Source organism: Saccopteryx leptura, chromosome 1, assembly GCF_036850995.1.
Source record: "Saccopteryx leptura isolate mSacLep1 chromosome 1, mSacLep1_pri_phased_curated, whole genome shotgun sequence".
Classification (NCBI taxonomy): domain Eukaryota; kingdom Metazoa; phylum Chordata; class Mammalia; order Chiroptera; family Emballonuridae; genus Saccopteryx; species Saccopteryx leptura.
Window position 1 is genome coordinate 67,297,645 of NC_089503.1, and position 27,249 is coordinate 67,324,893.

The 27,249-nt window shown below is 35.2% G+C and overlaps 1 pseudogene; it reads right to left on the minus strand.

The window, feature by feature from the left end:
- Nucleotides 1-18,741: 18,741 nt before the first annotated feature.
- LOC136390100 (U2 spliceosomal RNA) lies at nucleotides 18,742-18,911 on the minus strand (annotated as a pseudogene).
- Between the last annotated feature and the right edge of the window lie 8,338 nt (nucleotides 18,912-27,249).

The window sequence follows — 27,249 nt, forward strand, 5'->3', positions numbered from 1 at the left end:
GAGGGAGAGACAGAGAGGGAGAGAGAGAGGAGAGACAGAGAGAGAGAAGGGGGGAGGAGCTGGAAGCATCAACTCCCATATGTGCCTTGACCAGGCAAGCCCAGGGTTTTGAACCGGCGACCTCAGCACTTCCAGGTCAACGCTTTATCCCACTGCGCCACCACGGGTCAGGCCGTTTTTACTAAGTTTTAATCACATTATTTTGCATATCTAGATAAATATATAGGTGAAGAATTTTAATTATTATTTTTTTATATTCCTGGTCAGTGCTAGTAAAGGTCTTAGCACAGATAAGCATTCATTCAAAATGTTGATTAGTTGATTCTTTAATTTTTATTAGAAAGTCACAGCACATTCTAGTGTTAGGTTGTATCTTGGAAAGAAGAAAATAAAATATTTTTAGGTGAGACAATAAAAGAGTCTCTTTTTTTGTACTTACACTTTTTTCAAATTTTTACTTATTGATTTTAGTGAAGGAAGAATGGAGAGGAAGAGAGGAGACAGAAACATTGAGCTGCTCCTGTGTGTACCATGACTGGGAATTGAACCAGCAACTTCTGTGCTTTGGGACAATGCTTAACCAACCAAGCTATCTGGCCAGGGCAATAGAGGAGTCTTTTAATCAAATCAGGCCCTGGGAGGTTGGCTCAGTGGTAGAGCATCAGTCTGGGATGTGAATGTCCCAGGTTTGATTCCCAGTGAGGGCACACAGGAGTAGCGCTTATCTGCTTCTCCATCCCTCCCTCTCTTGCTTCTCTCTCTCTTTCCCCTCCTGTACCATGGCTCAGTTGGAGCAAGTTGACCCCGGACACTAAGGATGGCTCCATGGCCTCCTGCCTCAGGTGATAAGAAAAGCCTTATTGCTGAGCAACAGAGCAATACCCCATATGTGCAGAACATCGCTCCCTAGTGAGCTTGCCGGGTGGATCTCCATTCAGGCATATGTGGGAGTCTGTCTCTCTGCCTCCCCTCCTCTCACTAAATAATAAAAAAAAAATAATCAAAATTATTAAACTTATTCTTAAATTCATTTGTTGACCACAGCTTCCTGTTAAGAACAACATTATGATACCAGTAAACAACAAATTGATAAGACACTAGAAATAATACCAGAGTTCTCTTTTATCCCTTTTCTGGGTTGCTCAAATTTGAAGCAGCTGACAAAAATATCTAAAAAACTTTCTGGATTTGTGTAGGACTGTTAAACTCAAATTCAAAAACAAAAATTTAACTGATGTATATGTTTGATTTAACTGAAGAAATTGATCTTTCTTCATTTCTGTCTTTATCTTCAAAGACTTGACACTTGTGTTTTCTTAGGAAAACAAAGGAAAAACATTCTCACTACTGGTGTGAGAGCCTTCAGGAGCTGCTGTCATGGGGAATAAATAGCATGCAAGCTTAACTCATCCTCATGGGCTTACAATCTAAAATGTAATGTTTGCTCTTTAGTCCGGGTCTTATTCTCTTTCTTTTTCTTTCTTTCTTTCTTTCTCTTTCTTTCTTTCTTTCTTTCTTTCTTTCTTTCTTTCTTTCTTTCTTTCTTTCTTTCTTTCTTTCTTTCTTTCTTTCTTTCTTTCTTTCTTTCTTTCTTTCTTTCTCCCTTCCTTCCTTCCTTCCTTCCTTCCTTCCTTCCTTCCTTCCTTCCTTCCTTCCTTCCTTCCTTCCTTCCTTCCTTTCTTCTTTCTTCTTTCTTCTTTCTTCTTTCTTTCTTTCGAGTAGGGGAGATAATGAGGTAGACTCCCACATGCGCCCTGACCAGGAACCACTTGGAAACCCTGTCTGGGGCTGATGCTTGAGTACTGAGCGTTTTAGCACCTGAGGCTGAAGCAATCCAATAGAGCTCCCGTCAGAACCCAAGGCAATGCTCAAACCAGTCAAGTAACTGGCTGTGGGAGGGGGACCGGGAGAGAAGGGGGGAAGAAGCAAGTGGTTGCTTTTCCTGTGTGCCCTGACTGGGGTTTGAACTCAGGATGTCCATGCGCCAGGCTGATGCTCTATGCCTTGAGTGTCTGGCCAGAACCTGGGTCTTATTCTTTAAAGAAGAAATTTTCTATAATGTGAAACCACAAATACCCTAATTCAGTATAACTAGTTTTAATATATAAATTATGTACATTTTATTTTATTTTTTTAAATTATGTACATTTTAAATGGGCTACCAAATCTAATATTTCTATTTTAAATGCTTACATTTATAAATAATGTTGTATTTCATACATATATAAATATATACATACACACACATCTCATAAAAACTAAGAACAAAAAGGAAGGAAAGTAGGAAGGAAGGAAAGAAAGAAGGGAAAAAAGGGGAAGATAGGAGCAAGAAAGAAGATTAGGAGGCACAACGGAAGGATTTGCTCAAATTTAACGACATAGTTATTAAAACATCTATTACAAAAGTGATATTTCCTTACTAAAATAAATGATATTAATATGTAAACATTTATGGAGTCTCTGTACACAGAAAGTACTAAATTAGACTACTAGATTGATTTTTTTTTCTAATATAGAAAGTTTAAGAAAATATAATTATTTTTGTTTGTTTTTAAAGTTCTATTGCACATACTAGAATTGTCTTTCTTATTGTCAAGTTATATGTATAATTTCACAAAGTCTGACACTGGTGACAGTGAATTTAAAATATTGATGTTTATAGTTAAGAAAATTTTATCTTTGAGAGAAGAATCCATACTATGAATTTTACCTGTAATTAAAAGAAGACTGAGGTACAGTAGTTATTAGAGTGAAACTGCGCCCATGATGTCATTTGTGATGATAAAGTTTAGATTAGGGTTGTACTTGACCTCACTTGCATGAAGTGCCTGGACGTTCAGTTGATTTTGAGGCACACTTTCAAAACAATATATAGTACAGGCAAATGCAGTGCAGGAAGTCCTGAAAGATGAACCAGAGAGGGTGAGATGTCTTTAAACCATGACATTAAATGACCTGTTGGCAGCTCTGGGTTCATTTAGCTGGAATAAAAATCTTGGGGCTCATGAGAGGTTTTGGGGAGTAGGAAAAGCAGAAGTAGTGGAAGAAGGCTTTACATATTCTTTTCTTCCTTTTTTGTTTTTTAATAAAACTAGGATGCCCTGGATGGATAGCTCAGTCGGTTAGAGCATCGTCCCCAAGAGCAGAGATTGCTAGTTCGACCTTGGGTCAGAGCACATAGAGGAACAAATAACTGTTACTGTCTCTGTCTCTGTCTCTCTCTCTCTCTCTCTATCTCCCTAAAATCAATCAAAAAATATATAGGGGTGGTATTGGTTAATAAAATTATATAGGTTTTAAGTATACAATTCTATGATTCATCATCTGTATAATACATTGTGTGAACCACCTAAATTCAAATATTTTTCTGTTACCAAATATTTGACCCACTTTACCCCTTCCAATTGTTCTACCCCCTCCCTCTAGAAATCACCATACTGTTGTCCATGTGTATGAGTTTTTGTTAGTTTTTCTCATTTGTTCATTCGTCATGGTCAGTTTTATATCCTAGATATGAGTGAAATTATATGGTTCTTGACTTTTTCTGTCTGACTTATTTCACTTAGCATGATATTCTCAAGAGCCACTGACATTGTTGCAACGCAAAGTATCATCTTTCCTTATGGCTGATTACTATACCATTGTATATATGTAACACATCTTCTCTATCCAATCATCTATTAAAGGACATTTTGGTTGCTTCCATGTCTTGGCCAATATGAATAATGCTGCAGTAGGCCTGACATGTGGTGGATAAAGTGTCAGCCTAGAACACTGAGGTCTCTGATTCAAAATCCTGGCCTTGCCTGGTCAAGGCACATATGGGAATTGATTCTTTCTGTTCCTCCCCCCTTTCTCTCTGTCTCTCTTCTCTCTAAAATGAATAAAGTTTTTTTAAAAATAAGATGCTGCAGTAAGGGTACATATATTTTTGTGAATAAATGTTTTAAATTTTTCAGGTAAATACCCATAAGGGAGGTTGCTGAGTCATATGGTAATTCTATTCTTAATTTTTTGAGCATTCTCCATGCTGTTTTTCACAATCACTGTACCAGTCTGTATTCCCGTCAGTGGTAAATGAGAGTTCCTTTGTCTCCACAACCTCTCCAACACTTGTTATTAGTTGTCTTGTTGATACTAACCATTCTAATAGGTATGAGGTGATATCTCATTGTAGTTTTGATATGCATTTCCCTAATAGCTGGAGAAGATGGAAATATTTTATATATCTGTTGTCCATTTGTATGTCTATTTTGAAGAAGTGTTTTTTGACTCAGATTTCAAATTATTCTCAAATTGAATAAATTATCATAGAAGCTATAAATCATCTCACTGATGACTGCTGTATGAGGCATAGTTTAGAGAAGAATCAGAATGGAATTGAAGGGGTTTTTTTCAAGTGAGAGGAGAGGAGATAGTGAGACAGACCCCCCCATGTGTCCAATTGGGATCCACCTAGCAACTGCTTCTGGGGCTGATGCCCGACTACCAAGCTATTTTCTGCATCTGAGGTTGATGTGTTTGGACCAACTGAGCTATCATCAGTGCCCAGGATCACACTTGAACCAATTGAGCCACTGGCTGTTGGAGGGGATCAGAGTAAGAAAAAGGAAAGTGAGTGGGGAGAGAAGCAGATGGTCATTTCTTTCTGTGCCCTGACTGGGAATCAAACCCACGACATCCATAAGCCAGCCAACACTCTATCCACTGAGCCACTGGCCAGAGCTAGAGGACCTTTATAATTTTTGAATTACAAGGAACCTCAGAGGTAATCTCATTAACATAACTTCTTTTTTGCCTTTGCATCTGATTAAAGCCCGTTTGTTTTAATAAATATATTTGGACTTGGGAGGCAAAAATGGTTAAAAAACTCAAGGACACTAAAATAAACTGGTCTGGTCCACCAAACCATAAATTCTTATAGTGAAGAATCACTCTCCTAATACATCTTCATTATCCAGTGCCTTCAACAGAACCCAGTAAATATTGGTTGGAACAAGTTGAATTGTTTTACTTCTCTTTCAGATTTCTACTTGTATAACTAATATTCTCCATGAGAGAAAACCACACTTACACTCAAAATAATTTCACTAGATCATGCCTAAGTGCATATATATAACATATGTATGGTTTGAATCATATAGCCTTAGACATCTGTGGTGCTGTTGAGCGCAAAGGATCTTTCTTGGATCTGCATCCAGTGACCAGAATCATTCTCTTGTTCTTCCTCACATTCTTTTCTTTTATGCCTAATTATCTTCTGTCTAGACAAAGACAGCAAATCCCCAGCTGGCGTCCCAGCTCCCAGTCTTTCCAGGTTAACTCCATGAGGTCACGCTATGTCAAGCTCCTATTTCAGAATCACCTTTGATTCCTGCACTGTCTGCAGGTAAAATCCAATCCCCTCAGCAACACAAAAAAAGAGTTATCAGACCTCTGAGTTTTTACTACTCTAGTGACTTTTCCTGAAATATTTATCAACTTGCCTTTCTGTGAACAATTGGTACTTTAAGGCACAGATGATCTGTCCTGATTCTGTACAAACAGCCTTACCTTTCTTCTCAAAGGTAGGATTTATATTTCTTGCCATTGCTTTTTCTAGGCAATTTTAACAACATTTTATTTCTTTAAATTTTGAACTCTGTGGTTTGTCTTTGTGTTTCTCTGAGTGCTTGGAACATATAGATAACCAATTTATATTTATTAAATAAATAAATATTTGAAAGTTTGAAATAAACCAACATAGTCACCAAATATAAAAGCTAAGAACAACGTAAATCTTCTTTATCCCCTTCAAACAATATCTACCCAGGCTTAGAAACACTGATAGTGGTTTTTACTACTGCATGGCGAATCATTTAAAATTCGCTTTTAAAAGGCCCACACATTTCTCTCTTCTCATATTCCAGGTGAAAATAAAACAAACAACAGATTTTCAAAGCTGTTTTACAGTGACACTAAAACTAAATAACCCACATAAAAAAAGCTAGTTGGAAACATTAGAGATTTTGTAGTTATTTTATGCTTTAATTTTTAGTCTTCTATGTACCCAAGTTGATTTTTAATAAATTTGTAAATACTACTACTGTTGTCTGTATTACTTACTACTCACTGTTGAATACCTTAACTAGTATCTAAACTAATGGTGAATGAACCATCACAAAAAATACAATAAATATAATCAAGGCTCCATTAAAGTATTTTTTTTCTTTTCCCAAAACTGTTTTATCTTTTCTAAGATAACTAGTGTTAATGCCAGTAGAGTAGATGACCCAATATCCACTATTTTCAACACCCTTTCTTTGTTCAATCTGCAATGAGAAAACATACATTTCTGTGCATTCTTAATTCCTATTTTTTTATAATTCCTGTTTTCTATCTTTCTTGAAATCAATAAACTCAAATCCTGATATTGCCCTTGGTGACAACATTCTTCAACCCCCAGTCAGTATTCAGTAGGCATTTATTAGCGTTCTGACCAGTTTCATCATAAAATTACTATTACAATTAGTTACAAAGCACCAGAAATATCAATAGAATGAAAAGTACAGGAGGAAATGAGAACATAGAGTGGAAGCCAGCATAAAGACTGAAGCCTTAACAGACACAGCAGGGAACATGTTGCTACCAAATAAATAAAAGCATGAATTCTGCCTTCACCTCTTTCTTTAATATTCTGAAAAATAATTCTCATATAACAATGTCATTTGCCTTAGTAACCTTTTCCAACTGATCCCATTTTGTCATGTAATTTATTTTCCAGACAGTTCTGCATTAGTTATTCCTTTTCTTAAAAAAACTTACAGTGAAGTCAATCACCTTCACTCTACTCCCACAGTGCTCTTAGGCAGGTTCAAGTATTCTCTTCCTTCTGAATGGGACTATCATGGGCTGAATTCCACTCCCATCACCCAATTCATATATTAAAGTTCTAACACCCAGCACTTCCAAATATGTTTGGAAATAGGGTCTTGAAAGAGATAGTTAAGGTTTAAGGACATCATTGGTGTGGAACCTATCCCAATTTGCCCTGATGTCCTTATAGAAGAGATTAGGATGTAGATACACACAGAAGAAGGATCATGTGAAGACAGAGGGGAGAAGATGGCTATTGACAAGCCAAAGAAAGGAGCACTGGAGGAAGCCACCCCTGATCTCTGACTTCTAACATTCAGAACTGTAAGAAAATAAGGCTCTGTTGTTTAAGCCATTCAGCTTGTGGTACTTCATCATAGTAGCCTTAGCGAACTAATATAAGAACAATTAGTTTTTTGTAATATAACTGCTTTTTTTTTTATTAAATTTAATGCAGTGACATTGATAAATCAGGGTACATATGTTGAGAGAAAATGTCTCTAGATTATTTTGACATTTGATTGTGCTGTATACCCCTCCCCCAAAGTTAAATTGTCTTCTGTCACCTTCTATTTGGTTTTCTTTGTGCCCCTCCCCTCCCCTAACCCCTCTCTCCTTCTTCACCCCCTCCCCCCTCCCCCAACCTCCCGCCCCTGTTGCCATCACATTCTTGTTCATGTCTCTGAGTCTCATTTTTATGTCCCTTCTATGTATGGATTCATCTTAGTTTTTTTTTTTTTTTTCTGATTTACTTATTTCACTCCGTATAATGTTGTCAAGATCCATCCATGTCATTGTAAATGATCCGATGTCATCATTTCTTATGGCTGAGTAGTATTCCATAGTATATATGTACCAAAGCTTTTTAATCCACTCGTCCTCTGACGGACACTTGGGCTGTTTCCAGATCTTCGCTATTGTGAACAATGCTGCCACAAACATGCGGGTGCATTTCTCCTTTTCGAGCCGTTCTATGGTGTCCTTGGGGTATATTCCTAAAAGTGGGATAGCTGGGTCAAAAGGCAGTTCGATTTTCAGATTTTTGAGGAATCTTCATACTGTTTTCCACAGTGGCTGCACCAGTCTGCATTCCCACCAGCAGTGCAGGAGGGTCCCCTTTTCTCCACATCCTCGCCAGCACTTATTCTGTGTTGTTTTGTTGATGAGCGCCATTCTGACTGGTGTGAGGTGATATCTCATTGTGGTTTTAATTTGCATTTCTCTAATGATTAGTGATGTTCAGCATTTTTTCATATGCCTATTGGCCATCTGTATGTCCTCTTTGGAGAAGTGTCTATTCATCTCTTTTGCCCATTTTTGGATTGGGTTGTTTGTCTTCCTGGTGTTGAGTTTTACAAGTTCTTTATAAATTTTGGTTATTAACCCCTTATCAGACTTATTGTCAAATATGTTCTCCCATTGTGTAGTTTGTCTTTTTATTCTGTTCTTGTTGTCTTTAGCTGTGCAAAAGCTTTTTAGTTTGATATAGTCCCATTTGTTTATCCTGTCTTTTATTTCACTTCCCCGTGGAGATAAATCAGCAAATATATTGCTCCGAGAGATGTCCGAGAGCTTACTGCCTATGTTTTCTTCTAAGATGCTTATGGTTTCACGGCCTACATTTAAGTCTTTTATACATTTTGAGTTTATTTTTGTGAGTGGTGTAAGCTGGTGATCTAGTTTCATTTTTTTGCAGGTAGCTGTCCAATTTTCCCAACACCATTTGTTAAAGAGGCTGTCTTTACTCCATTGTATTTCCTTACCTCCTTTGTCAGATATCAGTTGTCCATAGAACTGTGGGTTTATTTCTGGGTTCTCTGTTCTGTTCCATTGATCTATATGCCTGTTCTTATGCCAGTACCAGGCTGTTTTGAGTACAACGGCCTTGTAGTATAACTTGATATCAGGAAGTGTGATACCTCCCACTTTACTCTTCTTTTTTAAGATTGCTGAGGCTATTCGTGTCCTCTTTTGGTTCCATATAAATTTAAGTAGACTCACCAAGAAAAAGAGAGAGAGGACTCAAATAAATAAAATTAGAAATGAGAGAGGAGAAATAACAACTGACACAACAGAAATACAAAATATTGTAAGAGAATACTATGAAGAACTGTATGCCAAAAAACTAGACAACCTAGATGAAATGGACAAATTCCTTGAAACATACAATCTTCCAAAAATCAATCTGGAAGAATCAGAAAACCTAAACAGACCGATTATACCAAATGAGATTGAAACAGTTATCAAAAAACTCCCAACAAAGAAAAGTCCAGGGCCCGATGGCTTCACAACGGAATTCTACCAAATATTCAAAGAAGAACTAACTCCTATCCTTCTCAAACTCTTTCAAAAAATTCAAGAGGAAGGAAGACTTCCAAGCTCCTTTTATGAGGCGAGCATAATTCTGTTTCCAAAACCAGGCAAAGACAACACAAAGAAAGAAAATTATAGGCCAATATCTCTGATGAATATAGATGCTAAAATCCTCAACAAAATATTAGCAAACCGGATCCAACAATATATGGAAAAAATCATACACCACGATCAAGTGGGATTCATTCTGGGGAGGCAAGGCTGGTACAATATTCGTAAATCAATCAATGTGATTCATCACATAAACAAAAAGAAGGAGAAAAATCATATGATAATTTCAATAGATGCAGAAAAAGCATTTGATAAAATCCAGCACCAGTTCATGATCAAAACTCTCAGCAAAGTGGGAATACAGGGAACATACCTCAACATGATAAAAGCCATCTATGAGAAACCCACAGCCAACATCATACTCAATGGGAAAAAATTAAAAGCAATACCCTTAAGATCAGGAACAAGGCAGGGGTGCCCCCTTTCACCACTCTTATTTAACATAGTCCTGGAAGTCCTAGCCACAGCAATCAGACAAGAAGAAGAAATAAAAGGCATTCAAGTTGGAAAAGAAGAAGTAAAACTATCATTATTTGCAGATGATATGATATTGTATATAGAAAACCCTAAAGTCTCAGTCAAAAAACTACTGGACCTGATAAATAAATTCAGCAAAGTGGTAGGATATAAAATCAATACTCAGAAATCAGAAGCATTTTTATACACCAACAATGAACAGTCAGAAAGAGAAATTAAGGAAACAATCCCCTTCACAATTACAACCAAAAAAATAAAGTACCTAGGAGTAAACTTAACCAAGGAGACTAAAGACTTGTACTCGGAAAATTACAAAGCATTGATAAAAGAAATCAAGGAAGATACAAACAAGTTGAAGCATATACCATGCTCATGGTTAGGAAGAATAAACATCATTAAAATGTCTATATTACCCAAAGCAATCTATAAATTCAATGCAATACCAATTAAAATACCAATGACATACTTCAGAGATATAATATAACTGCTTTTAAAAATGTTATTATGATGGGTTTTGGCTAATTTTATCTGGTTTCTTCTTGGTATAACTGGCATGATTTCACAAATATTCTCCTACCCTTTTTTAAAAGTTTCAAAAATATGTTGCTGATAAGTTGTTGGGTGAAATATAAGAACCAAAACAAGTTCTTCAATCAGCAAATGTCAAGTACCTGTTGAGAACAGAGAAAGTACAAAGCAAAGAGATAATATAAATACTTTCTGTCAGGATTAAAATATATAAGAGCAGGGATAAAAATAGCAATATTTTTAAGGTTAAATTATATGGTTTCAGCCCTGCTTTCGGGGATTTACAAGTGGGAACACAGACTACTAGATTCGATACAGCCATATGCTCTCCAATGTATTATCTTACAGCAGAAATAGACTTGTTGAAAAAACAGCTTAGACCTATCTTTAAAATGAGAAAGGAGGAAAACTAAAAGAGTGAATTAAAGAAGGAAGGCAGGGCAGATTAAGAGAGAGAATATGTCTCCACATTTTATATTAGAAAATTATAAAATTAGCAGGAAATTCAAATGATTCATAATCTCCTCTGGCTTCCTTCCTTCCCTTAATATCATTTAGATATGGGTCCCTGAATGAAATAAATTTTCTGTCAATTTTCATTTGTCAAAAGACTTATTTTTTTCTTCTTCTTCTTCTTCTTCTTCTTCTTCTTCTTCTTCTTCTTCTTCTTCTTCTTCTTCAAAAGACTTCTTATTCAATATCAAGGTTCTATTTACATGGTTTCTTCTCTATGAACCTTTCATGAATATATAAGAAAATGACTCATCTCATCATCTCCTTTCCTACAGTACTTTGAACATATCTATCTTTGCATTTACTAAACTACATTACAATTACAGATTTACATGCCTTTCTCTTCTTTTAGGCAGTCAGCCCAAAAGTAAAACTTAAAGCCTGAAATAATAATTCAAATAAATGACTAGAATGACAACTAAGGAATATAGAAAGTGGTATCTTTTGAGCTCAGGCAAAAATGAATGATAATTGTTGGACACTTTTTGAACACATTGCATTTGCGTTGAATTTTGAAATAATACAAAACACTGAGTGATACTTTGAAGCAACTATTCATTCAACAAATATTCAATGGGGATCTATTGTGTTGGAGAAGCTGAGACTATTTTAAGTACAATTATAAAAGGCTAGTAAGAAAATTTAAAAATAGAAAGGAAAAAATTGGAAAAAAATACATAAAAATGAATGTAAAGGGAAATTCTATTATCATTGTTTTCAGCAAATACTTATTGCTTCATTGTTTTCATCTTATGCTTCCAAAACTGGAAAGTATTAAATCAATGTCAAACCTGACACTTCAGTAAATTCAGTAGCAACTGTACAATATTGAGATTTAAATTAAGATAGTTAAGATTCTCAATACTATTAAATTAATGTGTTTGGAGAATTTTTTTAAACCAAAGATATTTATGGACACATTAAAATATTATGACATGTGCACCTTCCTTTATAAATGTTTTATGGCTTATTAGAAAACATGATTACAATAAACCTTGGCTCAATAAATTTTCTAGGAAAATGTCATATTATTATTTCATTTTTGTTTTTACAAAAGGAGTATTATACTACATTAAAATAAAGAAAATGCTGAATTAAGTGCAGACTATTAGGCATGTGGCTTTTTGAAGAAAGCATAGACCTAAACTGACCATAAGGTAGTCCCCTCAAATACATACTATTATCTCAATTTTATAGTTGGAGAAAATAAGACAAAAGTTTGGTGACTTTCACAAATTCATAGAGCATATGACAACTGTGTTTGTTAGGATGGAGGGTCCTAACCTTGTCATCCATTCAATGGCACGGATGTCATTAAACTTCTAATATCTACTCAGCCATGATCACTAGCATCTTCTAAAACAGATACTACGGTCTATTCATCCACTTAGTTATATACACACACACACACACACACACACACACACAATTTTGTATTAAAAAGTATTTTTAGGTGTCTAAATTTATAGTGTGAGAGTTATATTATCTTTTCCTTTCAATTAAAATTAAGTAAATAAAATTTAGGCCATAATCTCAAAGCTCTGAAATAGAAAACATTTATAGTATTGTAAATAGCAAAAAAAAAATTAAGAAATACAGAAAGTATATATATTATGTAAATAATACAGAAAGTATTATATATACTATATATTATATAATATTATATATGTACTATATAGTACTATATAGTACATATATAATATTATATATACTATATATTATATACACAGTATATATATATGTATTTATATATATAAAACTTTGGGTCTCTTCTGCTTGTAAATATGTATATTTGTGAGCCCTTTAAAAGAAATAAAATAGTTAACTATCAGTGTGTTTTTATTTTTCATTAGTTATTTAGAGTAAAAATAATAACTTTTTATTGCATCTACATAAAACATTGTAGTTATAAAATTGGTTTCACATATCTGTTTTTCTTGATTCTGACATCTTGATAGGGAATAATTTTTGCCTTATTGTGAATTATAGATAGACAAGGCTCAAAACTAAATAAATGCAACAGCATTTAAATACAACCATTTCAATGAACTTTCTTTCATGTATCTCTGCTGCCTTAGACTAATGCAGAATATTAGAATTAATGTGGAAATTATTTTTTTCAGAAATTATGTGCAACTCCCATATTACATCTTTCTACTTGTTCCAGTACAATAGCTGTTCAAAATTATAAGATGCGTATGCTTCTTATATTTTAGATCAAAGAATTCTACACTGAAACAGGAGAAAGTAAGCATGCTGTAAGAGCCCCTTAATTAACCCTTTGGGGTGAGCAGAAAAGAGACATCAGGACATACATTCACAGGAGTAAATATTTGCTCACTAAGTTCAGGTAAAGGTTACAATTTAAATAATTAGGGTCCAAGAGATGTCAGTTCATAAATCAGGGGTGGCTTTCTAGTGCCTTTGTTGCCCTTCTGGAAACTCATGTCAGGTCAGACGCTATAGCTGCCAGAGCAGAATCAAGTTGGGTCAAGTTGTAGGGCACTAGCTCTCCTCATTCTGGAACATTTTACACCTTGTTAATCAAAAGGTCACAATGGAGATGTTTCAACCACACCGTCTACATTTTGACTATTACGTTTCTTGACTCTAAAGTTTTGGGGATCACTAATTAGGTCAAAGAATTTCCAATCCAAGGACTTTATAGATACTTCAAATTCTTCCTAAAATTCACCCCAATTTTCAGCAGCCTCTCTAGGTCATGAAGCAGTAGATAAAGCAACTGTGGGAAGCACCATTTTTCTCAAATACAAAAATCCCTTTTGGGGATAACTGGAATAAGAAGCAATGATATGTGGCCACTATTCACTATATTATGCAAGGCAACAAATCACAAGTCTGTTTTCCAGATATAATAGAAACAAAGATATAACTTCTTCTCTCATTTCTACCATGTTTTTGCCTTTAAGTCAAAACTAGGAAACAGTAAAAAATTATAATAAAAACAACAATATAATAAAAACAATGATGGGCCTGACCTGTGGTGGTCCAGTGGATAAAGCATTGACCTGGAATGCTGAGGTTGCCGGTTCAAAACCCTGGGCTTGCCCAGTCAAGACACATATGAGAGTTGAACCTTCCTGCTCCTCCCCACCTTCTCTCTCTCTCTCTCTCTCTTTCTCTCTCTCTCTCTCTCCCCTCTGAAATGAATGAATAAATACATAAATAAAAAATTAAAAAAAATAAAAACAATGATGAATGACAGAAATAACTAATCTTTATCTAGTGTTTATTACATGCCAGTTATTGTTTCAAGATGTGTGTATGTGTGTATATTTTATTCCCAACTACTGTATGTGATTGGTATTCAGGTGCTCCATTTTATAAGTGGGATAAGTTAGGAATAGAAGGATTCACTAATTACCAATGTGGTACAGCTAATTAAATAATTCACCCAACATGGAGCAGAGATTTAAACTCAAAACTCAGGCCATCTGCCTTGATTTTTTTTGAGCCTTTATATTGGCATAAATAATTCTCATTAATTCATTTGTGTTTGATAATTTTTTAAATATGGCAGTCACTGTTCTAAACCTCTGTAAGAGAATCAGGTAAAACCAGACTCTGTAGGAGATATAAAGACATAATACTTGCCTTCAAAGATTTACTGTCTGGTCAATGCCAGACTACTATCACAAATTATTTGTAGATAAAATATGATTATAGATTAGAATATGTAATTAAATTAAGTCACAAATGATTAGTTGTAAAAATAGTTAATGAATCCAAAAGAAACATTTCTGTGGTCACACTGCTCAGCAGAAAAAGACAATGGACCAGAGAGTAGAATGATACACCAGAAAAATGACTGTGCATTGCTTCATTTCCTTCTCTTTTCATCATAAGAAAATGTCACTAATAATTCATTAAAACTAAAAGATTTATTAGCACTAATCAGACAAATCTGTACAATATACGTATGCTATTCACCTTGATATGGTTTAAGTTTACCATTTACTTCAAAGAGGATTGTTTGTATAAGTAAATAACATTTGTGCATTTCAAAATATTTAATTATTATTATATGGATATAGCTAGGATTATAGCTCATCCCTGCATGACAAGTTCTCAATCTAGTTGGAGGACATAGACAATTAAAAAACAAACAAAAATAGGTAAAACATAATGTGAGAGATATTGATAACTGCTTTGGAGAAAAAAAAACAAGTGGAAAAGGTGAAAGGGAATGTGTGTGTGTGTGTGTGTGTGTGTGTGTGTGTGTTGGGATGACAATTTTAAAGAGAAAAGTTTGAGCTAAAAAAGAATATGCATTTATTACTGAAAGTATACAAAGTACAAAAATAGAAAATAATAAAATAAAATTATTTATAATCTTACTAATAAGATGACCATCATATCTGTTTTGGTGAATATCTTTTCTGATTTTTAAAAACACAGGAAGATGTTTTGTCTTTCATGTTTATAAAAGTGATATATATATATATATATATATATATATATATATATATATATATATATTTGTATTTTTCTGAAGTTGGAAACTGGGAGTCAGTCAGACAGACTTCCGCATGCACCCGACCGGGAGCCACCGGCATGCCCACCAGGGGGCGATGCTCTGCCCATCTGGGGCGTTGCTCTGTTGCAACCAGAGCCACTCTAGCGCCTGAGGCAGAGGCCACAGAGCTATCCTCAGCACCCGGGGCCAACTTTGCTCCAATGGAGCCTTGGCTGCGGGAGGGGAAGAGAGAGACAGAGAGGAAGGAGAGGGGGAGGGATGGAGAAGCAGATGGGAGCCTCTCCTGTGTGCCCTGGCCTGGAATTGAACCCGGGACTCCTGCACACCAGGCTGATGCTCTACCACTGAGCAAACCGGCCAGGGCCAAAAGTGAAATATTTTATAAACTACTTTTTCATCTTAATAGGGTAAGTGTTTTTTTGTCTAATGATTATCATGTTTTTCTAAGCCAGTGATTCTTTAAGAGCAACAAAGAAAGAATATTTACCAGAATAACCTAGATCCAAATTTCTGGGAATATTCAGTATGTAATGAGAAAAGTCTTAGTAGACAATGTTGGTAGAAAATATATTTTGAAAAATCACACTAGTAGCTTCTATTATTCATCATACCCCCCAAAAAGCCTATTCTATTATATGTTTAGTAGTTACATTGAATGGATATACAATAATCGTTATTCTAGTGTGCATTCACTTTTTTCTACAGTTTTTTAAAATTATGATCACTGTTAATATATTTGAAACTATATTTTTAAAATATTCATAATTATTAGCACTCAAAGTATGAGAATCAGCAGGATAAAAAGGTTTGAAGAAATCTCATCTTCCAACACATATTTCCGAGTTGTTTGTTCCTGTATTAGTAGCTTTTGTTGTTGTTGTTCATATCTCTCACACTCCAGTATTAGTTTTATTTTTAACATTTTTGAATTAAACTTTTTAAAAAATTATGTCTTGACATCCATCACATTTTAATTTCTTTGACTAATGAATATTTTTCAAGTTATTGACAGTATTTTTTCTTTAAATGATTTATTTGCATATGTGCTTTGGTAACTTCTCTTAGTTTCTTTAGATTTTTAATTGTTTTAGATCTTTTATATATTAAAGGCAACATTCTTCATCATATTTCTTTTTTTAAGGGGTCTTGTTCTTTTTTTAACTTTTTAAATTTTATTCATTTTTAAAGATAGAAGAGAGAGAGAGAGAGAGAGAGAGAGAGAGAGAGAGAAAGGGGGAGGAGCAGGAAGTATCAACTCCCATATGTGCCCTCACCAGGCAAGCCCAGGGTTTTGAACCGGTGACCTCAGCATTCCAGGTCGATGCTTTATCCACTGCGCCACTACAAGTCAGGCTCATCATATTTCTTTTTTGTGTGTGTATTTTTTTTTATTTTTCTGAAGTTGGAGACGAGGAGGCAGTCAGACAGACTCCCACATGTGCCCGACTGGGATCCACCCGTAATGCCCACCAGGGGGCAATGCTGTGCCCATCTGGGGCATCGCTCTGTTGCAACCAGGGCCATTCTAACACCTGAGGGCAGAGGCCATGGAGCCATCCTCAGTGCCCCGGCCAACTTTGCTCCAATGGAGCCTTGGCTGCAGGAGGAGAAGAGAGAGACACAGAGGAAGGAGAGGGGGAGGGGTGGAGAAGCAGATGGGCGCTTCTCCTGTGTGCCCTGGTTGGGAATCAAACCCGGGACTCCTGCATGCCAGGCTGACGCTCTGCCATTGAGCCAACTAGCCAGGGCCCATATTTCTTATATAAAAGATTTTCTTAAGAAAAATATATAAGCCTTTCCATATATTTGAGTAATGTTCGTAAGGTAAATCCATCTTAATTCTCTGCATTTAAAAAATTTAGATATATGAAAATCAACAATATAATTATGGAATGTGCTATTAGATAATGTTAGTTTCCTTTATCCTTCTCATTCTAAAAAATAATTAAAATAAAAACCATGTTAAAACTAAAATTATTTTTTATTATTACTGATTCACATTGTCTCATTTTGGTTTGTCTTATATTGCCTGGAATTCTGCATTTTAAAAAATTTTTATCATAAATTATTTTTTGACATGTCTTAAAACTCAAGTACATTTTTGGGGCTGATCTTTTCCTGCCCGGGCTTGCCAGTATGTTCCACAAAGTTCTTATTTAGTAAAGTAAAAAATCATTACAATGGACAGAAGTTTTAAATAGAGAAAGTACAGGGCTTTCGTATAATTTTCTTAGTCCTGAGAATTCTATATGCTGTATATTATTTATTTAGTCATTCACTTATTTACTCAGCAAATATTTATTGAACACTTTAGAGCATGCAATTGCCTTGTTCTTTCTCTCATAAATGGGGTTAACACAGGGTGGCTGTGAAAAGTATGATTTAATATAAAATGAGAAAAATGAAGTTCTTAAGACGGGATGCTTGGCCTTTGGTAGGCTTCTTCGGCATTCAGCAGAATCTCTCTTGAGTCATGGCTTAGAAGCACACAGTGCATTTTCCTGGCCAGAATTACAATGAGCTTTCTAAAATGCATTCAGAAAATACTAAATATTGTGTCATTGCATGCCAAGATTCAACAGTGCTTTAATTCACAAAATAGAAAAAAATATACATAGGTCTCTAAAAAATAATTAAGTTCTAAAGTAAAATAAAATTGGGTATACTTGAAACTAATATAATATTGTATGTCAACAATAAATTTAAAATACATTTAAAAAATGAGACTGATCTCTAGTCAGTTCTTTAAACTGTAAGAAATTGCAGGCCACAAAGCAGGATTTTTTTTTTGAGATCTTTCCATTACTCATACAATACAAACCCATCATTACATATTAAAATGAAAGTTGCCTTTAGCTACATGAGATATTCATTAAATGCTGAAATGTAGTATCTGTCTTTGTCTTGTTAGGATTTAACAATTCTAGAAAAGCCGTCCTTAGTTTAAGTGAACTGTAGTGTTTTGTCCAGGATTCTGAGTTCAGCAAGGCCATTGAAACTAAATGGAACTAGCATAAATGTAGAAATACATGATTCTGTATGATATGACTTTGTATTCAAAGACAACTCTACAGATAAAGAAATCCATCTCTAGGGGTGTCAGGCTGGACATCACAGCATTAGTCGCCAGGCTGTCCTCAATGCTCTCAGTATCCTTGGAGATGGCACAAACCACATAGTCCAGCTTTTGACTTCAGTGTAGATTTGTGTTACCAGGTCACATCTAGATCCTTGGTGCTTGTACCAATACTTTCTATCTCCTCTGCTGTTTCCATTTGCCATTTCCAGAGCCTTAACTTCTGTGGACCTTTTTATTTTTCACATGCTCTAACCCTAACTTGTTCTTGCTCCTATGTCAAATCAGCTTTATTTTTCCTTAAAAAAAACAACATTTATTGAGACATAATATATATTAAAAACTGCACTAGACATTGGTGCGGGAGGAAAAAGGGAAATGTCATATATATAGATCATGCATTATGTACAAGATAGTATGCCCAGTGCTTTGTGTAAATAATTTTATTATCTGAAAATATTTGTTAAGTTGAGCCAAATAACCAATTCTTATGATCTTCCATTCCTACACTTGATCTTAGCCAAAAGGCCGAGAAGCGATGATCTTCCATTCCTGATCTATCTATTTATAAAGTTTAACCATTTTTTTCGAGTGACGTCACGGAAATGGCGCCGTGAGCAGCGCGTCCGCCAGATCTCCCCAAAATCACAACGAATTTATCAACTAGAAACAGAAAAATTTATCCTCGGAGCATTCCGGAGTTCCACACAAACTGAAAGTGAAAGGACTGTTATCACTTGAATCTGAGAGACGAGGGTGTGGAGGAAGCTAACTACTGCAGGAACATTCATTCAAGCCGCGGAGGGAGCCGCCTGTGGTGAGTCGGCCCACACTCGGGAGTGGCGAGCAGCGCGCCCGGTCCGGTGGCAGAGCGAGCACCGCTAACGTTCCCAGCGGCCCGCGCACTGCGAGTGAGAGTCCCCAGCCACCGGTGCCTGGAGCACCCCATTCGCGCGCGTGCCCTACTGGCCCGCACACCCAGGGTGCCCCATTATCCTGCGCCCGGTGTGCCCTACTGGCCCGCACGCCCAGGGTGCCCCATTATCCTGTGCACGGTGCGCCCCAGCCGCCAGCGGCGGGGCAAGCAGGAGAGGCGCCAGGGCGGTCTTCCCTACTTGGGAGATTCTCTCCGCGGGCGGGGCACCTCACGCAGCCATTCAAGCTAACAATCAAGCGTTGGGGGAGGGGTGCGCAGGCAACCTGAAATACCTTCGGGAGCACAGCTGCGGACCCAATCACTGAAATGAGCTTAACCCTTGAAATTTGCGCACCCACGGGCTCTAATTGATAAGATCTCTCTCAGTTCAGCGATCCAAGACAAGAGGCGTGATATTTCTTAGTACCTCTCGCTAAAGGGGCGGGGGCAACTTCTGATTGATAGAGCCTCCATATTCAGGGATAAACGCTAACAAGAGGGACTTGGCAGATAATAAGATCTTTACTACACTAGTCTCAAGCAGAGACTAGTGCCTCTTCTTCCCAGCCAAAACAGGCTACAAAGTGTGGAAAGCCTGGGTTGAGTGGTCCAACTGAATGCTAGGCGCTGAACAGTCACCTTGACAACAATTGACTCCCACCCCCGCCTGATTACACTGGAGGCTCTGACTGCCAGAGCCTTTCCCAAAGCCTTGCGCTGAGTGGGGATAGAGTGGGGATTTCCTAGATCTTTGAGCCTCTTACTCCCCAGGCAGAAGCAGTAGCAGCCTTATAGCTGGATCACCAGGCTGCTAATTCAGGAAGGGGGGACTAGGAGAGAGACTCCAGGAAAGCAAACTCTCTCATCGTTGGACCCTGCAAACGCCAACAAGCCTTGACTACCAGCAAGACTAAAGCCAATTATATGACATTGCCATAGAATCCCATCAACTGCAAATCCCTACCTAAGTGTGACACAGGGGCAGAGCCTGGGGTACAGAGTCACTGACCAGGAAGAGGGAGAGAAAAGAAAAAGGAAGAAGTTAACCTCTCAAAATCAAGAAAAATCCACAGACTTTACAACTTGTTCCACTAATTTTTTTTTTTTGCTGTTGTTTGTTTCTTCTATCTTATTGCCTTTATTATTATTATTTCTATTTCCTCCACCTCGGTCCTTCTATTCTCTGCCCATCTTATGCTTCCCTTTTCTTGAACTACACTACCTATGAGTATTACATTTTATTTCTTATCTTCATCCTCACCCTCCTTTAAGGTTATACTCCAAAACACTTAACTCTTACTCTCTCCTCTTTTGTTTTTTTTTCTGTTTTGCTTTATTTTGTTTTTTTCTCTTCCTTTGTTTTTCTTCCTTCGTTTTTCTCTTTTTCTTATTTTTTCCTTTCTATTCGTTTTTTCTTTTCTCGTTCTACTTTTCCTCCCATTTAATCCTCAATCACGAACAAATTAGTTAATTTGGGACTCAAGGGTTTTTTTTGGTTTTATTTTTTTTTTCGCTTTTGTTTTTGTTTTGTTTTTGTTTGTTTGTTTATTTTTGTGGCATTTTGGGTACTTTTTACGTTGCTTTTTAACTCACTAGCATTCCTCCCAACCCAAGGTCTCCATTGTATTTAGTCCTCGCTCCACTTAATACAACAGATTTTTACTTATTATTTTTATTTTTTTCTTTATTATTCTTTTTTTTCTCCTTTTTTCTGGTTCCCTCTTATCCCTCTCATTATATCTCTTAGTCAACCATCACTTACAAGCAAATCATCTTATGCTTGTCTAAGATTTTCTTCCTTTTTTTTTTTTTGCATTTAGTAGGTCCCTACTCCCTTTTTTTGCCCCTTGAACTCTTCACCCCAAATCAGACCCTCCATTATAGGCAGTTTTTGTTCCATTTAGCATAATATAATTCACAGGTCATCACGATATTTCCCTGAGGAGGGGAGAGGAGGGAAAGAGAAGAAAGAAAAAAGGGGGAAATAATAAATTATTACTGTTTTTTTTGTGGGGTGTTTTACCTTTCTTTTTTTTCTTTTTACTCTTTATTAATTCTAATTAGTACTATCAACAAGACCACCCTCAGATGCCAATAAGAAAGAGGAAATCGAATATTATGGATACAAAAGAAAGAGAGGTAACACAAATAGATGTGGAAAAATCTATGGAGAAAAGACTTAACATATTGGAAGCCTTGGAGCTAAATAACAGAGAATTTAAAATAGAAATCTTAAAAATACTCAGAGATATACAAGAAAACACAGAAAGGCAATTTAGGGAGATCAGAAAACAACTCAATGAACACAAAGAATATATTACCAAGGAAATTGAAACTATAAAAACAAATCAAACAAAAATGAAAAACTCAATTCACGAGCTGAAAAACGAGGTAACAAGCTTAGCTAACAGAACAGCCCAGATAGAAGATAGGATTAGTGAAATAGAAGACAAACAACTTGAGGCACAACAGAGAGAAGAAGAAAGAGACTCAAAAATAATAAAAAACGAGAAAGCCCTACAGGAATTGTCTGACTCCATCAGAAAGAATAACATAAGAATAATAGGTATATCAGAGGGAGAAGAGAAAGAAAATGGAATGGAGAATATACTCAAACAAATAATAGATGAGAACTTCCCAAGCCTGTGGAAAGAACTAAAACCTCAAATTCAAGAAGCAAACAGAACACCAAGTTTTCTTAACCCCAACAAACCCACTCCAAGGCACATCATAATAAAGATGACACAAACCAATGACAAAGAAAAAATTCTCAAGGCAGCCAGGGAAAAGAAGAGTACAACATATAAAGGAAGGCCTATTAGATTATCATCAGATTTCTCAGCAGAAACTCTACAAGCTAGAAGAGAGTGGACCCCAATATTTAAAGCCCTGAAAGAGAGGAACTTTCAGCCAAGAATACTATACCCATCAAAGCTATCCTTCAAGTACGAAGGAGATATAAAAACATTCACAAATACAGAAAAGATGAGAGAATTTATCAGCAGAAAGCTTCCACTCCAGGAAATACTAAAGGGGGTTTTCCAACCAGATTCAAAGAACAAAAGAAAACAACACCACAAGTAACAGCTCCACCAAGAACACAATAAAACCAAACTTAAACTGTGACAACAAAGGAAAAAAAGGGGGGAGAGGATGGAGATTAACAGTAGCAAAGGACGATGAAGTGCAGAAATACTCATTAGATAGGATACTACAATGAATATGGTAGGTACCCTTTTCATTACTTAATGGTAACCACCCTTGAAAAAACCACCACAAAAACACTTGACTTAAAAAAGGTAGCAACAGAGGAAAGAAGTATGGAACACAAACAAACAAAAACAAATGATAGAAAAACAAAAAAGAAGAATCAAACAAGATACAAAATTAACAGAAAGCAATTTATAAAATGGCAGTAGGGAACCCACAAGTGTCAATAATTACACTAAATGTAAATGGATTAAACTTACCAATAAAAAGACACAGAGTAGCAGAATGGATTTAAAAAGAAAATCCAACTGTATGCTGCCTACAAGAAACACATCTAAGCAACAAGGATAAAAACAAATTCAAAGTGAAAGGCTGGAAAACAATACTCCAAGCAAACAACACCCAAAAAAAAGCAGGTGTAGCAATACTCATATCTAATAATGCTGACTACAAGACAGAAAAAGTACTCAGAGACAAAAATGGTCATTTCATAATGATTAAGGGGAAGTTGAATCAAGAAGACATAACAATCCTTAATATATATGCACCAAACCAAGGAGCACCAAAATATATAAGACAGCTACTTATTGACCTTAAAACAAAAACTAACAAAAATACAATCATACTTGGAGACCTCAATACACCGCTGACGGCTCTAGCTCAGTCATCCAAACAGAGAATCAATAAAGATATAGTGGCCTTAAACGAAATACTAGAACACCTGGATATGATAGACATCTACAGGACACTTCATCCCAAAGCGACAGAGTATACATTTTTCTCTAGTGTACATGGAACATTCTTAAGAATTGACCATATGTTGGGCCACAAAGACAATATCAGCAAATTTAGAAAAATTGAAATTGTACCAAGCATATTTTCTGATCATAAAGCCTTGAAACTAGAATTCAACTGCAAAAAAGAGGGGGAAAACCCCACAAAAATGTGGAAACTAAACAATATACTTCTAACCATTTTTTTCACTCACATGCCCATTATTCCTTTGAAGGGAATGAGTGGAACATTATTTCTCAGTCCTGTTATGATCAGTTTTAACAAATTTGCTTATGATCTGAACAACAACAACAAAAACTGATGAAGGAAGAAAAGAAGGAAGGCAAGAAAAGAGAAAGACAACCTTACAAGAAATATATAATATGGCTGAGAATGTGAACCAATCAATCAGGATACCTCGCCCTGATTTTTAGCTTAGAATTCAATATTTATTGAAAAATTATGTGCCAATCAATATTATGTATATTATAAACATCTCACAGAAACTGTATTATCAACCTATGTCTTAGGTAATATTCTTATTGTACAGATGAGAACACAAAGTATTATAGAAGAGCACTTATGTTCCTGGTTCACTAACACACAAAGAATAAGTACAGGCCTGTGTTTACAAACTTCAGATCTAAGACTTTTCAGTACTTTTCTAATTGGAGCATTTATAATCCTTGAAAATTTTAAGAGGATCCAAGGTACCAAAGGACAGCAGAAGCCGAGGGGAACTGATAAATCTGAAGAAGAACCTTACACTATTTGGGGAAGTCATCTGTAGCATAGACATGCGAATCCAAAGCCCTGGAGGCCTTTCTTTTATTAATGTGTTTGGAAACAGTCCTGCTTAAGCAGTTTTACAATATCATATATACCTGTGTTATACATATATATGTCTAACATATATATTATATGTAACATCATATGTAGCAATATGTTAGGCAAATAATGTTATTTGAGCCATTTCTTCATAACATTCTTTGTTTTTCTCACCTTTTCCTTTCAGAAAGGTTCAGTTTTAGGGTACCATTCCTAATATTATATATAGTTTTCAAACCATCAGTAAATAATACAATAGAAATAGCAATAATTAACTTGTCCTCCTTTTGTAGTACTTAATAGCTTATGATATTATCTCCAGTTGAAGATCCTGGTATATGTAATTTAACTTCATCATTCAGAACCTTTAGATAAAAGAGACTTGAAAAATGGATGGTAGGTAATAGTACAGTGCCCATTTTTAAAAATTTCTTTTAAAACTTTAGAATTTATCTTCTCTAAAATCTGATACTCCCAGGCTGTTTGATTTTCTGATACACTTTATCACCTAAACCTACCATTTTCTATTTGTTTTTATCAATTCAGAGCTTTTGCCAAGCCGTTAAACAAAGGCACAGTAAAGCTTTTAAGGGGGAAAAATTATATATTTGTAAAGGCACTAAAAATCCAAACCATAAATATCGGAGATGAAGAAAACTTTTAAGTCATTGATCCCGCTGTCTTCCAAAGGTGGAGCAATAACTGAACCAACAAAACCAGTCACTCAAGAGTAGAATGTTTATTAATACTAATTTAATATCTTTGCTCTGAGAACACAATTTACTTTTAAGTGGATATTGTAGTTTTTTTCACTGGAAGGTAAGTAATCTTTCATCTTTGGAAACATACTTTAATGAAGAAAAGTCCCTCCAATGGCTAAACTAATGTGCCTCCCCATATATTTGTCATTCCATGGCTAATAAAAAGGGTTATCAGGCAAATAAAAATGTAGTTTACAATTGCAATAGCTCACACCATTACTTTTTACCTCAATGAGTAAATCTAGCATTTATGTCTGAAAACTACTTAAAAGCTAACTTTCCCAATTCTGTATTCCTCTGACAGCATATAATAAATATATTGTCATAGAAAGTAACAAATTTTATTATAGCTTAATGCTTAAAATTCCATCTGTTTTCATAAACTGAACATGAATACAGAAAAGCATCCATTAATCTTAAAATGCACTAAAAATAAAATAAAATGAAAACTCTCTTAATAAAAGGCACTTAGAAAAATGTTCAAGACCTACTAATGATGGGATGCTATCTGACACATCAGTTACTATTCACCGAGTGCTCAGAGCCCATCAATGTTTATCCTATAGATATCTGTAAAAAAAAAAGACACTATCTTTTTAAAATGGGAAACTATGCCTATTTGGTAGTAGGATAAACAGGTTTCATTTGTTATTGCATCTATATTCTTGCAATTGCATTGCAGTAAACAAAAGACTTGGGCCACAGAATGACAATTTATTTAATCAAAATACCCATTCACTCATATATTCTTCAAACATTTATTGAACAACTGCTATGTATCAAATACCCTGCCCTGAAAATTTATAAATGAAAGACATAGCCTCTGCCTTCCAGCAGCTCACAGTTAAGTGGATATTGACAATGCAATAAATAGGGTACAAGGTAGAAAAAGATGTGTACTCTTAATCAGAGAGAAATCAAGCATATTTTTTAAAGGAGGTAGGATAGGGATAGAATTTTGAATAAAAGTTAAGCATTAACTTGTTAAAAAAGAAGATGAGCATCATTATATTCAATATTACCTAACCTAACTCATATCATTCCCCACCAATTAAAAATAAGAATACAAAAATATCAGTTAAATGACTTTAAGGGTAATTCTGTGAACTAACTGGCAATAGGCAAGAATTATCTCATTGATAAAAACAAAAATAAATACACAACGGAGTATTATTCAACCAGAAAAAAAATGAAATCTTGCCATTTGTGGTAGAATGAGTGAATCTAGAGGGTATTATGCTAAGTAAAATAAGTCAGTTAGAATAAAACAAAATCATTATTTCATTTAATGTAAATTCTAAAAATCAAAATAAATAAACAAACTAGAAACAGAATCATAGATACAATAAACAGACTGATGGTTACCAGAAGAAAAAGGGAGTTGAGAAGCTGGCTGGAAAAAGTGAAAGAATTAAAAAGGACAAATTGATTATTACAAAACAATAATTGGGGTATAAAGTACAGCATAGAGAATATAGTCAATAATATTGTAATAACTATGTATGGTGGCAGGTGGATACTGGAAATATCAGGGAAAACACTATAAAATATGTGATTGTCTAACTACTATGCTATATACCTGAAACTAATACAAAAAATATTGACTATAAACTGAAATTGAAAATAAAATTTAAAATATTATAGAGGGAAAAGTTGAAATAAACCAGACATCAGAAAAATAAATAATTACTCCTTTGATAGCAACTTCTGTGTTTTTCAAATACACATAGATTACTAATCAATAATAATTAAGTATTACTTATAATTACATTTTTCTAATCATTTGATTACAAATTTTTTGATCAAATAAATCATTGGAGTTATAATTCTATGTTTAGAAAATTATTTTTTATTTTATTTTAAATTCTAAACTACCACTCATTTCAACTTGGCTGAGGCACAACCTCTGGAAATGTCTCTATTTTTGTATTTATTTCATAAATAAACAAATAATTAATTAGTTTATGGAATGAGAGAGTGTAAATTTTTTTAAGGACAGTGTCCATGTCACTCTATATAAAGGTATAAAGAGAGAAATGCAAATGAAGGTTATGAGTTTTCCCAAGTCACAATCATCTCAACTCTCTATTAGCAGACAAATCCCTGACCTGCTTACATGTATCTAGTTAGAATTTTCTAAGATGAATCTGACATAATGTTAGTAGTGAAGATGTAAGATAAATTAAAGATTCATCCAAAGTATGCAGGTATATGCTTAACAACCTGTACCATTATGGCAAAATTCTCTAATTTATAGTATTTCTCAATTTCATGGAATAAATACTCATAATGACTGATTTTAAGTCTCCAAATGATATCACTGAACTGAATTCAGAATTGGGAAAATAAACATACATTGGCTTTTTAAAGTCAGTATAACTCAAATTTA